General features: G+C 39.6%; 1 protein-coding gene and 1 pseudogene across 2 annotated transcripts in view; both read right to left on the reverse strand.

Annotated features, from left to right (window-relative positions):
• The window catches only part of LOC114653611 (leukocyte elastase inhibitor-like), a 48,095-nt gene extending 43,858 nt beyond the window's left edge, over nucleotides 1–4,237 (reverse strand). For both annotated transcript variants that reach the window (XM_028804016.2, XM_028804015.2), the window contains exon 1: nucleotides 4,144–4,237. The gene's annotated coding sequence lies outside the window, so the exon portion shown is untranslated. The remainder of the gene's footprint in view (nucleotides 1–4,143) is intronic.
• A 4,200-nt stretch (nucleotides 4,238–8,437) lies between these two features.
• On the reverse strand, nucleotides 8,438–9,621 carry LOC114653118 (uncharacterized protein K02A2.6-like; annotated as a pseudogene).
• Nucleotides 9,622–15,322: the final 5,701 nt, after the last annotated feature.

Below are 15,322 nucleotides of genomic sequence, written 5' to 3' on the forward strand. Positions count from 1 at the left end.
GTTGTGCTCTCAAAGTAGTCACAAGTCATATTTTTTATTTCTAAACTATGTCCTTAATGGAATAAAATGGTAATATGAGAAGCTTTTTTTGTCCTGAAAGTGCAGCAGGATTTTCTCTACCCACAGGACTTTTTAAATAATAAGCATGATACCTAGAGTCCAGTGCTGAAATGCAAGCCATGCTGCATTTTACTTTTAATCCTTGTAATTTAATTTGTATAGATATAGCTAAAGCATTGTTGGTTTATTTCCATTTCAAACATTAGGGTATTGCAGCATTGTCTCTTGATCCTGGTAATATCAGTTAATGAGCATTCTATATAAAGTTTTTAATTATAGCATTTTCCCCAGTTTGGAAGTCTGAGTGGTCATGACTTCTTATCTTTGTGCAGCAGATGTTCTTCTGCAATTCACTTCCTCTAAATGCTTTCGTGCCATCTAAGCCAACTGGAATTCCAAATGTAGTGAATAAGGGTTTGACAAATCCTTGGCAACACACAAACAATTTCTCAGCTTTCAATTTTTTTGCATTATATTAATTAAGCTCATTCTTATTTTATAAAAAAAAATGCACAAAGATGAACACCGCATTTTTACTGCAATGGCAGATACAGTTTACGATTATTATACAAGGAACTGTAAGCAATGAAAACATACTCTGCAGGTGTTTGCCACATGTTTCTGTCCAGCATATTTCCACTTTCTCTTAATTCTTGCAAGATTCTGATTACAGAAACTTGCAGACATCCACTGTACCCTTTGCTTTCAATTTCTGTCTGAACAGCATTTCCCAATTTTGGATTGGTTTCTGAAATTGTCCTCATTTCTTTTTGTCATTATTGTAAGATAAACATGAAATCCACAAAGCAGTTTTTACTTTTTAGGTATCACATTTGCCATTTTGAGTAATTCAGTCACCCCCGAGCCCCCGACCCTCTCCCCCATTTTCATTATTCCACTTGGTTCTCTTAAACTACTAAATGCAGTGGATTCAGAAAGTATCCAGATCCCTTCACTTTCTGCACGCTTTATTGTATTGAAGATTTAATTTTAAATTAGGTAAATTTGCCATTTTTCCTATTAATGTCTCAATAATCCATAATGACAAAGAGTAAATCTCTTTTTTTTTTTTTAAATGATCGACTTATATACACTGTAATATAAACAATGATATAAAATGTAAATAAAGAGAACATAATGTAATAATAAAGAACAATACCATATACACTGCTGTAGGTATTCACAAATATTAAATACAAAAATACAAATATTAAAAATTACTGTTTTTTTTTTTTTTGCTTTCCAGTATTCATATTGTATTGGATGTAAAAACAAGTCATTCAGTTTTACATTATTCGTTATTTAGCTTAATGAATCTAGCATTGCCCCATTATTAAAAACAGATTTAAAAAATGTTCTCTAAGAAAAATAAAATCTTAGTAAATCAAACAAAACATCACTATTCACAAAACTAATATCAACATTAAAAAATCTTTACTTAAAATAAGTTGCTCTTAAAAAATATATACAGTATATATATATATAAAATTAATTTAAAAACTGTATAAAGGGAGAATCAAGAATCTTCACCACTTTCACACTATTTTATTCATTATTAAGTTACATTGCTAATGAATTAAAAAAAAAAAAAAGTCAAAATAAATCACATTTAAGATGCTGTTGATTAAAAAGTTACCAATCTGTCAGAGACAATGGCAAATTCATGAGAAATAACAGAGATAGTTTAAATACTTTAATAATTGTCTTAATATTTTTGTGATCGAATTATTGTGAGAGGCAAAGAAATAAAAACAGGTTTACCCATCTCTCTAAATCCCCATATAACAGTTCAAAAGGTAACTCAATTAGATCAAATTTTCCAGGGTGGACAGAGGAGGAAGATTTACCCACTGCCACCTGCCTTAATCATGAAGACAGAGAGAAAATGGAAAGGAGAGAGCAGATCAGTTCTGGGGACCACTGGTCAGTCTGTAACTAACTAAATTCAACTTTTGCTGTTAGTTCTGTTTTACAGTTATTTCATCCATCCCCTTCTATTTGCTGAATCCTTGTAGTCTAATTTTAAAATTGCAGGGCCTCTCATTTTATATAATAATAATAAGAAGAAGAAGTTACATTTATTGAGCACCTTTCACAAACCCATTTAATGTATGATCTAGTTTTACCCACTTTGAAAGTCATTTAGTTAATACCGTGGCACAGCGGTAGTGTTGCTGTCTCACAGAAAGGGGACCTAGGTTCGTGTCCTGGGTTCCCCCTGCATAGAGTTTGCATGTTCTCCCTGGTTTCCCCCCGCAGTCCAAAGAAATGCATGTTAGGTGAATTAGCAATGCTAAACTGGCTGTTGTGTGTGTGTGTGTGTTTGCTCAGTCCAAGATTTAGGGTCAAGCACCCCCATTACCCTGGGCAAGATTAAGCGGCTCAGACAATAATGTAACATTTAGTTGATATGAAGCATCACAATGTTCCATTTTTTTAATGTCCAAGCTGGAAGTCCTACTAGTTCTGGAGGCTACACGCTCCAAAAGTAAATAAATAAATGATTTCCAGTATGATCAGTAGTACTAGGGTGTTGTACCGTGTTAGCCATTATGAATGTAGAGAAAAGCCAAGCCAAAAAGGTGTCATTTTGCTTGGCTTTTCTCTACAGTATGATCAGAGAAGATCAGTCAAAAAAACAACAGAAGGCAATAGTGATGTTTTCAGCCAGAGATCACACATCACATAATATTTGCTGTATATATTTAAGGGAAATGTGTTTATATTGAACAAAAGAAAGACTCTAGGAAGTTAAGAGAATGTTTACAAACAAAACAGAGTTCAAAGACTTGGATAATCAAAAAGTAAAATGAAACCAGATGACAGCCCTAAAACATGTGCATGAAAGTACCAAGAGCAAACACCAGGCACAAAAATAGTAAATTATATTTCAGACACAAAGAATTAATTTGATCTTTGATAGCATTTTATGCCAAATATAGCATTATTTGTATGTATGTGGTGAAAAAATTCATTTATCAATTAAGTTCCAAGAAAACAGTACTTACACATTACAATCTAATACTTTTATTAATTTTTTACAATGGATGTAAGATGAAAATATTTTCGAAAAGACCTGTTTCATCATTGCATTCCTTTTTTTTTAACCATATTTTGTGTGCTACAACATTCGTGCCGACTTCCTTAATGTGTACTGTATATTGTATCTTCAGATTGTGCAATACCGACCACGTTATGGAGGGGTGGAACCAGGTAGTATAGATGGTGACCGTTGCCCAGGTTCACAACAACGGGAAATTGAAGTGACCATTTTCTTCCGTAGTTAATTCTATATTATATATATATATATATATATATATATATATATAGATATATATATATCCATCCATTTTCCAACCCGCTGAATCCGAACACAGGGTCACGGGGGCCTGCTGGAGCCAATCCCAGCCAACACAGGGCACAAGGCAGGAACCAATCCCGGGCAGGGTGCCAACCCACCGCAGTATATATTAGACTAGATTCTCAGGAAGATAAGTTAAACTGATCTACAACCTTCAAACAATCGATCTTGTATAAAGCGACCACCACCTCTGTTCCAAGTCGCCATTCTTCCAGCTAACGGATTACTACAATATTGTTTTCCAATATAACGATCTTTATTTTGCCAGATAAAATCAAAACGTCTGTCAAAATTCCTTCCAATGAAACCAGGAACATCTAGAACAACGGAAGCATACACAAAACGAGAAATGTCCTGTGATTTTGGTAAGCTATGCACTTGACAGCTGTGCAGCGAGGACATCACGCGATGCGCAGCCGCATTACGGCCTTTTTTCACTACACACCTACATGCCCATCAGACCTCATCCCGCTCGTCAAACCCGCATCTAGCACAAGTAAAGAAACTGGGTATCTTGAATTCAAAAATAAGTCGATGTCATTAATTAGGTTCATCTCAATTTGTGTTTAATGTAAAGTAGTTTACAACATTAAAAGAAAGTCGCGCGAGACCACTACTCGGTAAGAGTACAGGAAGTTACATGCTACGATTTTACTTTTGTACAGTTTGAGCTGCTCGCATAAATCGGAAGTAAGAAGAGGAAAGTCGATGGTATAACTTACTGGAGTGTGGTTACTTCTACAAATCGTATGTTAACAGCCGCAGACCTGTACAGTGATGGGTGCGTCTGTTTGAAAATTTATACGCAAGGCCACGCCCAGTGAGAGAGGCGCTTTCCTTGCTTTGCACTTAAAGGTACAGATCTCAATAAGCTAAAGCCGATTAGGAATTTTATTTTACTGTATATATGAAAATGTGTATATATATATACTGTATATATATTTTACAAAAGTCAGTTTACATTATTCGTGTTTAAACAAACAAGCCGATATATGCCCTCCCTGTAATACACTACCATTTTTTAATGTGATGTCCTCTATGTTCCTTTTTGATATGGGGATATTTTCCTAGCGCTTTGAAATTTTTTTTTCGTCTCCTGCCTCACCAGTACGACAAAACCCACACATAATGAAGTACCAATCGATTTGTCTTGATGTCTAGCATTTTGGGTTTACCCCCTCTATACCCCAAACACTTTGTTTTAGGCAATATTTGGTCAATATTTTGTAGGAAATTCCACCCTTGTGATAAACAGTAAATCAATTTGCATGCCACATCAACGGACATCAGGGGTTCACTCCCTAATTGGATACGAAGGGGAAAAAATAATTCCTGTTCACAAAACTTCGGAAAAAATTGGGATCAGTAATACTGAGTGTCTTTTTATGCTATTTCGAGGTTGCTGAGCACGAATACTGCGGTGGGCTGACGCCCTGCCCGGTAGTGATGTGTCGTTCGCGAACGAGCCGGCTCTAAGAGCCGATGCTTTGAAGCGAACGAGAGGAGCCGATGCCCGTCGAGCAGAGCCGAAGCTTCAGCGGCTCCTGCTCAGCTCTGCTGAAAATCCATTCGGCAGGGGCGGGACTTTATTTATATGGGCACACAGAACATTGGCTCATAATGCCGGCTATCCACTTGCAGAGCCACAGCACCATACGTCACCGCAGTTTCAGACCCGCAGTTGTAGACCCGCAGTTGTAGACCCGGAAGTGACGTTTCAGGACTGACTTCGTAACATTACTTTCGGAAGGTTTCGGCTGGTCTCGGCAAGTAAGTCTTCTCCAAGTCAGAACTGACGTCACCGCAGTTTGAGGACGGAGAATCGGAAGATAACTTTTGGAAGGTTTCGGCATGTTTAGGCAAAGCCCGGAAAGTAATGTCGGGTCAAGGACCCGTTCAGAAATTAAAAGATAAAACAGAGAAGGAAAAACAGTACAACAAACTAAATAATACACATCCTTGTGATAAAACTGCGGGTCTACAACTGCGGGTCTGAAACTGCGGTGACGTATGGTGCTGTGGCTCTGCAAGTGGATGCTTCTCGGCTCGTTCACGAACGACACATCGGACTAGGATCATACCATTATGTGAAAGAAGGAAGGGGGGCAGACGCTCCGAAGACAGCGAGTGTTGGTACAGGCCAGGTACGCTCTGTGTACCTGTCGCTGCGACAGACGACGAGCCGGATTTAAATGCAAGCGCATCGTGAAGAAAAAAAGAAGAGTGAAGAATTGAGTGAAAGCCGAAAAAGAAGCAGCATCTGGCTGCATTTCAGTGATATTGCAGACTGCAAAGCTAAGTGCAGAATTTGTAATATGAAAATATCTGTTAGAGCAGGGTCAACAATAAACCTGCACAGACATATAAGAACCACCCACCCATCCGTGCAACTGGAGGAGAGTGTGCCCTCTCTCCTGCCATCCACTGACCCAGGAAAAGAGCCAAGTACTTCTGCTGCAGCATCCACTGTCTTACCGAAAACTGCAGGTATAACACGGTCTTCAGTTCAAACCAAAATAAGCACATTTATTCCAAAACAAATGACGCCAAACAAACAAATAAGTGTCGACGAGGAGCTGGCTAAAATGATAGCTAGCGGATTTACAACTTTTGTACAGGCCTTAAACCCCATGTATGTTCTCCCTAGCAGAAAAACTTTGTCCCAAACAATTATTCCATAACTATATATCTAAGGATGGAGTACAACACTGTGCTTTCAGAAACCACTGCTCTGGAAAAAAAGTAGCATTTAATAACAAAAGAGCTGTGGATGAGGCATTTCAAAGAATAAGTGCAGCAGCAGCAAGATGCAACCCCAGCAGCCTGTCTGCTCCTCCATCAGAGGGCCAAGAGGAAGAAATTGGAGCAGGGGCGTGTTCACAGGAACCACAAGCTTCTGCTGTGTGGAGGCTCTTTGATGAAAGAGCAACAGGAGATGCTGAGGTCCTATCTTGAGGAGCACCTCATCCAAAGATCTGAAGACCCAGTGAGCTGGTGGGAGGCCAAGGCTGCAGTCTACCCACGCCTGGTTAAGGTAATGGTAGGAAGACTTTGCATTGTCGCTACATCTGTCCCCTCAGAAAGAGTCTTCTCAAAAACAGGACAAATAATCACAGAGAGGAGAAATCGCATCAGCCCATCTAAGCTGAGGCATCTGGCATTTCTGAATGCCAACCTGGCCGAAAAACTTTTATTCAAAGAGTCATAGTGTTGTGTTGTTGTTGTTGAGTTTGGCCTTTATTTAATTTGTTTGATGTGGTTTTGTGTTAAGCTGTTCATTTAAAGCTTTTATTAAAATGTTAAAACAATAGTAACTGCGTATTTATTGTAATGAAAAAATGCATAAAATACGTAATTTCTGAAAACAATGAATAAGAAATTGCTTAGGCTATACACAAACCATTCATAATTGCTTAATTAGGCTAAAATGTAAGCATCCAAGTGATACTAAACGAAGAGCCATTCGGGAGCCGTAAGAGCCGGCTCTTTAAAGGGAGCCGATCCAAAAGAGCCGAAGCTTTGAAAAGAGCCGGAGTTCCCATCACTACTGCCCGGGGTTTGTACCTACCTTGCGGCCTGTGTTGGCTGGGATTGGCTCCAGCAGACCCCCGTGACCCTGTGTTTAGGATTTAGTGGGTTGGACAATGGCTGACTGACCGACTGATCACGAATATGATCGTTTTGATATGTGATTCTTTGGTCCTAGCCCTCTAAGGACCACTCCCATAAGGTTAAAACTGACCATTTTTAAACATAAGAACGTGAGGTATCATTTTAGACTATTACAAGGTCAGTAATTACAAATGTAATGTTATAATTTTTCCTGTACTAGTGATCTAACCCTTTATGGACTCAATCAGAGGGGGGAAATTGCAAATCCATCCTTCCATTATCCAAACCGCTATATCCTAACTACAGGGTCACGGGTGTCTGCCGGAGCCAATAATTGCAAATTTATGTTACAATTGAAAAAAATGAGACATTAAGCATTTAAACTGGTGGACACATTTTAATATTTCAAATATATAATACAAGCATTCTTCAGGATTTCTCTCTATTATAAAAAAAAATCCTGGAAAGCAAAAGCAAGGTGTGATCTTCTCGGAAGTTCTCGGAAGACATTTAAAAGACCCGCGAGACAAAGAGACTTGCCATGGAGCTCTCGCGGAGACCGTAAATTCATGTATTTGTAATGCAATACACTATTGTAGCCTTTTTTTCCTTTGATAAGAACGGACAAGCAGACAACGCGTGCCTTTTGCCTTTTTCTTTCTTGTCTTTATTGAACAACTAACAAAATGTGCAAGGCATTACCAATCATATCACTAGGTGTCAACCCACAATCAGACATCAATAGCTGAACTGAAATGCACACTTATACTGATATATAACAATTCCTCCCTTCTAAAAATCAGAATTAATTAAATTATTCTTATACCTTTTTTCTGAAGAAATCAAAACATTAACTTCTAACTATACATTTAATTTTCAATTAGTCTCTGTGGAGGCTTCCGTATGCGAATTGGGTAACGTCTCTCTTCACTGGGTAATTTTTCTTGATTTGTTACAGCAGTGTTAGCCTCTGCAGAAGGTGATGGAGATAATGCACATGGGCTCTGTACTTGTGCTGCTTGAGGAGATGGTAAGTGCTCTGGACAGTTGATAGAAGCAACAGCAGGGGAGTCAACAGGCAGTGTGGGTATCTCTTCAGCTCTAACCAACGCTGATTTTCTCAACTGGTCGACATGACGTCGTCATATGACACCTTGAGTAACCTCTACCTTATAGAACAAGGGACCAGTTTGCTCTTTGACTAGTGCAGGAACCCATTTCTGATCTTCTCTGTAGCTCCTGGCAAGAACTGATTGTCCAATGGCAAAGCTACGTGTAACCTTGTCAGTTGCTTTATGGCCTTGTTTGATTTGTCTGTCTTGCACAGTCTGCTTGAGATTTGGTTGCAGCAGGTCTAATCTAGAGCAAAGAGGACGCACCAAAAACAACATAGCTAGAGTCTGGTTAGTTGTAGCATGGACGGAATTCAAATAAGAAATTGGCCAATTTTTGCTGAAGGGTCAGCTTCTCATTTGTCATTGCTCGAAGGGCTCGTTTCAAACTTTGCACAAACCTCCCTGCCAGGCCATTTGTGGCAGGATGCCAAGGGGCAGATGTGATGTGCTGTATGCCATTTCTGCGGAGGAATACCTGGAAATCTGTTGCTGTGAAATGGGGTCCGTTGTCACTCACTAGTTGTTGTGGAACTCCAGTTCTAGCAAATAAATCCCTCAGTACTTCAGTGGTGTGAGAAGAAGTGGTGGAGCTCATAGTGAAAACCTCTGGTCATTTAGAGCATGTCTCTACTACCACCAGGAAGGTTGACCCCATGAATGGTGGATATGCAGCCGGTGCCAAGGTAATGTAGGCCATTCCCATGGGTGAAGTGATGCACGTTCTGGCTCATTCTGAACCATCTGGCAGCCACTACACTGCTGCGCTATTTTCTCGATGTCTTCATCAATGCCTGGCCACCACACAAAACTTCTGGCAAGTGCCTTCATTTTCACCACACCTAGATGGCCCTTGTGAAGCTCTTCTAATACTCTGTGTCTTAGTTTAGTGGGTACAATGGTTCTTAACCCCCACATCACACATCCAGCATTTAAGGCAATTTCATCACGTCTCAAGTAATATGCAGCCAGCAGGGATTTGTGCTGGGCTGTCCAACCATTCAGTGTGGCAGCATACACCTGAGACAGGATCTTGTCATGTTTTGTTTCCATTTTTACCATGTCTGCTGTGACGGGCAGACTTTCAATCTGGCTGATGGAGATCATATCTATTGTTTCCTCATCTTCAAACTCATCTTTTTCAGCCTCCAGTGGCAGTCGTGACAACCCATCTGCATTTGCATGGCAGACTGTACGTTTGTACTCAATCTTGTACCTGTGTCCACCTAAAAACAAAGCCCAGCACTGCATTCGGGCAGCAGCTGTGGCAGGAACTCCTTTCTGTGGGTTGAAAATTGAGGTTAGCAGTTGGTGGTCTGTGACAAGGGTGAATTCCCTACCAAAAAGATACTGGTTGAACCTTTTGACACCCCACACTAGACTCAATGCCTCCCTATCAATTTGGGCATATTTCTTCTCAGCTGCAGACAATGAGCGTGATGCAAAAGCTATAGGCCTCTCACTGCCATCTTCCATAACATGACACATCACTTCTCCGATGCCGTATTGTATTATCGTAGTATTTCCCTCTACTTACCCTTTACCTGTTTCTCAAGGGTAAATGTTCTCGTCAAGTTCGTTATCGGGTTGGTCTACTGTTGCACTTTAAAATAAACACACACACACAGACTCTAACCACAACAGTGCCCCATGAATGACACACACACGCTGATTAACCCTTAGCACTTTAAACCACACATCAGCCTGTCACTCAGCACTTCAAGAGACTTACTTATTATCGGCACGAACAACATACAATGTTTTAGTGATATCTCAGACCTAAATATTACTTTTGGTCTACAAGAATACATTTAACATTTAATACAATTTTTTGAACATCCGGCGCCGCCGCGAGTGGCAGCCTTTTCAGCAGCTCCGTGTATGACTGTATATGTATGTGTACTTTTCTACTTTCATTTTTCTATTTTTATTTATTGATCACTCCTATTACTTTATTTTATGTGGATTCGTTCCCTGGACACACTTACTCGAGGCTCGCATATTCAAGTACTCAACTTCGAGCGCTGAGAACAAATGCCAGTGCCGGTGTGGTTCCATATTTACCTGACGAGGTAAGAAGGCGGTATCGTAGCAGCAGAGCCGGCACTAAGCTAAAAATGAAGCGGCTTGCGATATTATTTTCTTGTGAATTTCCCATTGGGATTAATAAAGTATCTATCTATCTATCTATCTATCTATCTATCTATCTATCTATCTATCTATCTATCTATCTATCTATCTATCTATCTATCTATCTATCTATCTATCTATCTATCTATCTATCTATCTATCTATCTATCTATCTATCTATCTATCTATCTATCTATCTATCTATTTAAACATACAAAGACTCAGCACTCTTGACTATAGGCCATTTATCAGCCAAGAATACCTTCTTTTTATCGTACTGTCCCTTCTATTGAGTGGCGCCCTCACTCTCAGCCTTATAAACCTCGCAGCACAGATATACTGGCAAAAAATCTGGCTGTCACCAGGTGTTCAAAGAAATCTAACTTATTAATTCAATCACTCTAGACATTAAGACAAAGCATAGAAAGTTAAAAGTAGCATGGTATTTATTACAAGAATAATAATAATACCACTGGAACAAAGAATAATAGAAAATTGGTACTGATAGAAAAGTCTGAATATATATAGTCTTTGGGAAAAACTTACAGATGACAAGGATGAATGTCCCAGGGAGGCGTTTGATTTAGCAATCGATGTTCATGATGCCTTTCTGACGACCAGTGCCGTCTTCGTCTGTTCCTCTTCTTCTCCTTCTTCTCTTTCTTCTTCTCCTCCTTCTTGCTCTTCCAAACCAAGGCATATTTATTATGAAATGTCATGCCTTGGTTTCACAACACATGCACCCGATTGGCTGGCTGTCAATGTGATTGATGAATTTTGCTCAAACTCTTTCCCAGATAATAAAGTTATTTGATATTGCCTCAGTCTCCCTTTCCCAGGCCATAAACCCAATTATTGTCCCAGATGTCCATCCATAAAGTAATCAATAGCCCGAGGTATCAGCTCAGGCTTCCTTTCCCAGGTTATAAAGTAATTGTAGCCACCAGAATGTCTTCCTTTCAATGTTGGAAACAGCTGTTTTAAAAGTGAGGTGTAAGAAAACCTGCTTTGATTTGTCTTTAAATGTAGTTCATCTGTTGTTTTATCTTGACCAAAATATAATGGAAAATTAAACCAAAATGTACAGGTTTTATACACCATAACAGGTATGGAGAAGCATCACAAGCCAGCTTGATTGGAAGGGATGAATTAAAGTGGGTTAGGACTGTGTCAGATGTCACCAGTTTCTTTGCATCTTGAAATGAATGTTCACATTCTTTGGACCATTTCCACTGTTTGCCAGCTTGTAATAGCTTATTGAGTGGATGTAGCACAGTTGCCAGGTTTGGAAGAAACTTATAATAATTCACAAACCCCAGGAAGGATCTTAGCTGTGAAACATTTTGTGGTTGCGCTGCCATCAATACAGCCTGAATCTTGTCCTGACATTTGTGCAAACCTTGGGCATCTATAGTGTGCCCGCAATACCTGACACTGGGCTTCAGGAACTCACATTTGCCTCGCCTGGCTCTTAGTCCATACTGTTCTAACCTTTCAGGACCTTTTTGAGGTTTTCTAAATGCTCTTCATCTGTCGCTCCAGGGACAATAATGTCATCTAGATAGCACTGGACGCCTGGCACTGACTGAAGGATATGATCCATTGCTCTTTGCCAAATAGCTGGGGCAGAGGCTACCCCAAAAACCAGCCTGTTGTAACGATAAAGACCCTTTATTGTATTAATGGTCAGGAACACTTTAGAGTCTTCCTCTACTTCCATCTGGAGGTATGCATCTACTAAATCTAACTTTGAAAAACGTTGCCCACCCGACAAACTGGCAAAAATGTCTTCAATTCTCGGCAGAGGATACTGTTCAGCCTGCATCACAGGATTAATGGAGGCCTTAAAGTCCCTGCAGAGCCTGACTGTACCATTTCACTTTACTATTGGGACAATTGGTGTTGCCCAAGGACTCCAGTCTACTTTACAAAGTATGCTGTCTGCCTCCAACCTATCCAATTCCTTTTCAACCAGGGGTCGGATGGCATAGGGTACTGGACGTGCCTTGTGGAACTGTGGGGTCACACCACTCTTAAGTACAATTTTAGCTCTAATGTGCTGAAGAGTCCCAATGCCACTCTTAAATACAGGGGTGGCATTTCATAGTATCAGCTCTAGGTTCTTTTCTGTAGTCTGTTGCACAACAGGCAAAGCACAAAGGCTTTTAATCTCTCTCCAGTCAACTCCCAGCTTTCTTAACCACTCACGGCCCCATAATGGTGCACCTCCATTTTGTATTATGTGTAAATCAAGTACGTCTTTCCTTCCATTATACTCTACTGCCACATGCAGCACTCCAATAGGCATAACCTTTTCACCTGTGTATGTTCTGAGAAGAACAGAAGAGGGGTTCAGCTTTTCCTTCTTGAAAAACACCTTGTAATCTTTCAGTGACATAACTGAAACAGCTGAGCCTGTGTCCAATTCCATTTTTACCACCTGGCCATATATCTTGGGGGTAGGCCAGATTGCCTGCTTGTCTTTTCCACTAAGGCTAAATAATTCCAGACTGGCTAATGCATCTTCACTATCAATGTCAGAGACTTCGGCAACATTTTGCACATTTTTCTTTTTGCTGTGATGCATTTTGTGTTCCACACTACACTTTGCCTTTTCACTATGACAAACTCTTTGAATATGGCCCATTTTGTGGCACTGTCTGCACTCTTCATTTTTATATTGTCACTGTGAGGGAAGATGGTACTCACGTCCACAGCGATAGCAGGGTCTTTTATGTATTTTGTTTATCTTGGCTGCTGCCATTTTATTCATGCTGCTCATATTCACTCCTCTTTGTAGTTCAAGTGCATCTTTAGCTGCAGTTTCCATTGAAATAGCAATTTCTACTGCCTTTTTAAATGTCAAATCTACCTCAGTTAACAGCCTCTTCTGGATTCCCTCTTGAGGGATTCCACAAACCAAACGATCACGCAATGCATCGTTTAGCCCGTCACCAAACTGACAATATTCTGATAACTTTTTCAGTTCTGCCACATAAGCCGCAATTGTCTCTCCCTCTTTCTGATTACGCTTATGGACTCTGAAACGTTCCGCGATCAGTAATGGCTTTGGTGAGAAATGATCCCACATTACACGGACTAAGTCGTTATAACTTTTCTCAGCAGGTTTGTCTGGGGCAGTTAAAACTAAGGAGGAGGCCATAAGCTTTCCCTCCCATGGCACTCAGTAGCACAGGAATGTGTTTTTCAGCTGGAATATCATTTGCAGCGAAATACTGTTGCAGTCTTTCAACATACATGTTCCAATCTTCTGTGGAACTATCAAAAACATCTATCTTCCCGATGTACGACATATTTGCAACTTGCAAGAGATTGTCCCAGGGCCGTCTCCCGGGGATGTGGAACATGAGATTCTTGCAAGACACGTCCTACTTACAAAAGATATCATATAAGAGCTCACCCATCAAAAAACACTCAGTCGGGCAGTACACACAGATCATGTGCTCTCAGCACATATAAAGCGTATAAGGACAATACAGAGAATAGAGACCCAAAAGCGTTGGAGAGAAAAAAACGCAGATAAGAGATTATGAAAGCAGTGGAATTCGAAAGGCTCAAACAAACGATGGCACCATACACATGCAGAGAAAGGTACAGAATATGAAAGCAGTAAAATTCGAAAGTATTGTAGCATCCCAGCCAGGTTTGAGGGCTTTTGGATTTTAAGTGACTGTTAGGTTCGATTGAGGGAGGGTGGAGTACAGCATAGAAGACTGATAGCAGGGTAATAATAATAATAATACATTTTATTTATATAGCAGCTTTCCCATGCTCAAGGCACTTACAGAATATAAGAAAGAACGGCAGAGTATACAGTATATAGCGTTGTATATAGGTCATTCCAGAGTCTGGGCGCTATACAGCTGAAGGCCCTGTCACCCATGGAGTGTAGATTAGTGTGGGTAATGATTAATTCGGTAAGAGGAGGTGTTGGAGAGGGTGCTAGAAAGTTGTGTTTGGGGTTAGGAAGTTGGCGATTGTTCAAGTAAAACTTTTGTGACACTTTATCATGTCAGTCGCTACAGTATCAAAGAAATGATAGAAAAGATTTGCATTACCACAAACAAAAGGTGATTAATCATCAGAACCAGGTTTAATTGAAAAAATAGCAGGACAAATCGAGGTCAGAAATAAAAGGCAAAGAGTAAACAACAAAGTCTTTTCGCATTCGCATCATTCAATGCACAAAACGTGGATTTACACAATAATGGACCATACGCAATGAGAATTTGTGGTCCCGGAACAGTTTAAGCAACGACAAGTTAAATTTCAAAGAATACACAGTTCGGCCAGGTGTATATTGATGATCACAGAGAAGCGATGCAAATTTTAACAGGCAAAAAGAAAGGTATGTATTCTGCAAATAACGTTACACACCAAAGGAGATCGTGATATGCCGTTCGTATTAAAATGTTTACAGTTTACCGTGAGAATAGTGTTTGCTATGACAGTCAATAAATCACAGGGACAAACATTAGAAAAAGTCGGATTATTTATTAGAGAAACAGAAACAATATTCACTCATGGGCAGTTATACGTTGCGTTGTCACAATGTGTCTCCAGAAAATATTGTTTTTAATGAAGCTTTAAAGTAAAAGTGCAAATAATGAAATTGAAACAATTCCAAAGAAAAAAAGATTTTAAATTGTATATCCGATTAACCAAACACAGGGGTTGGCGAGCGAAGTGAGCAGGGGGCAAAGCCCCCTAGTACTTCCTGAAGTAAATCATTACATTTTTATGAACATCTCAAAATTGGGTGGTTTGCGTTAATTCATGCTTTTTATTTTTGTAATTAATACAAGGTGTTTAACTTCATTGTGCTTTCGAATTTTGAATAATATGTTTATTGAAAGTAAAAGCAGGATGCATATTCCCACAAAATAAGGATACAGCAGTACATTTTTTATAAGCACAATTATCAGTAACATTTTTCCATTGCTGTGATACATTGTATGGTGCCAGTTGTAGAGCTGTGAAAACAAGTGAAACAGGACTGTTCAAATCTGAGACTCAGATGTTTTTT

The sequence above is a fragment of the Erpetoichthys calabaricus genome, chromosome 6 (assembly GCF_900747795.2).
Source record: "Erpetoichthys calabaricus chromosome 6, fErpCal1.3, whole genome shotgun sequence".
NCBI classification, from domain to species: domain Eukaryota; kingdom Metazoa; phylum Chordata; class Cladistia; order Polypteriformes; family Polypteridae; genus Erpetoichthys; species Erpetoichthys calabaricus.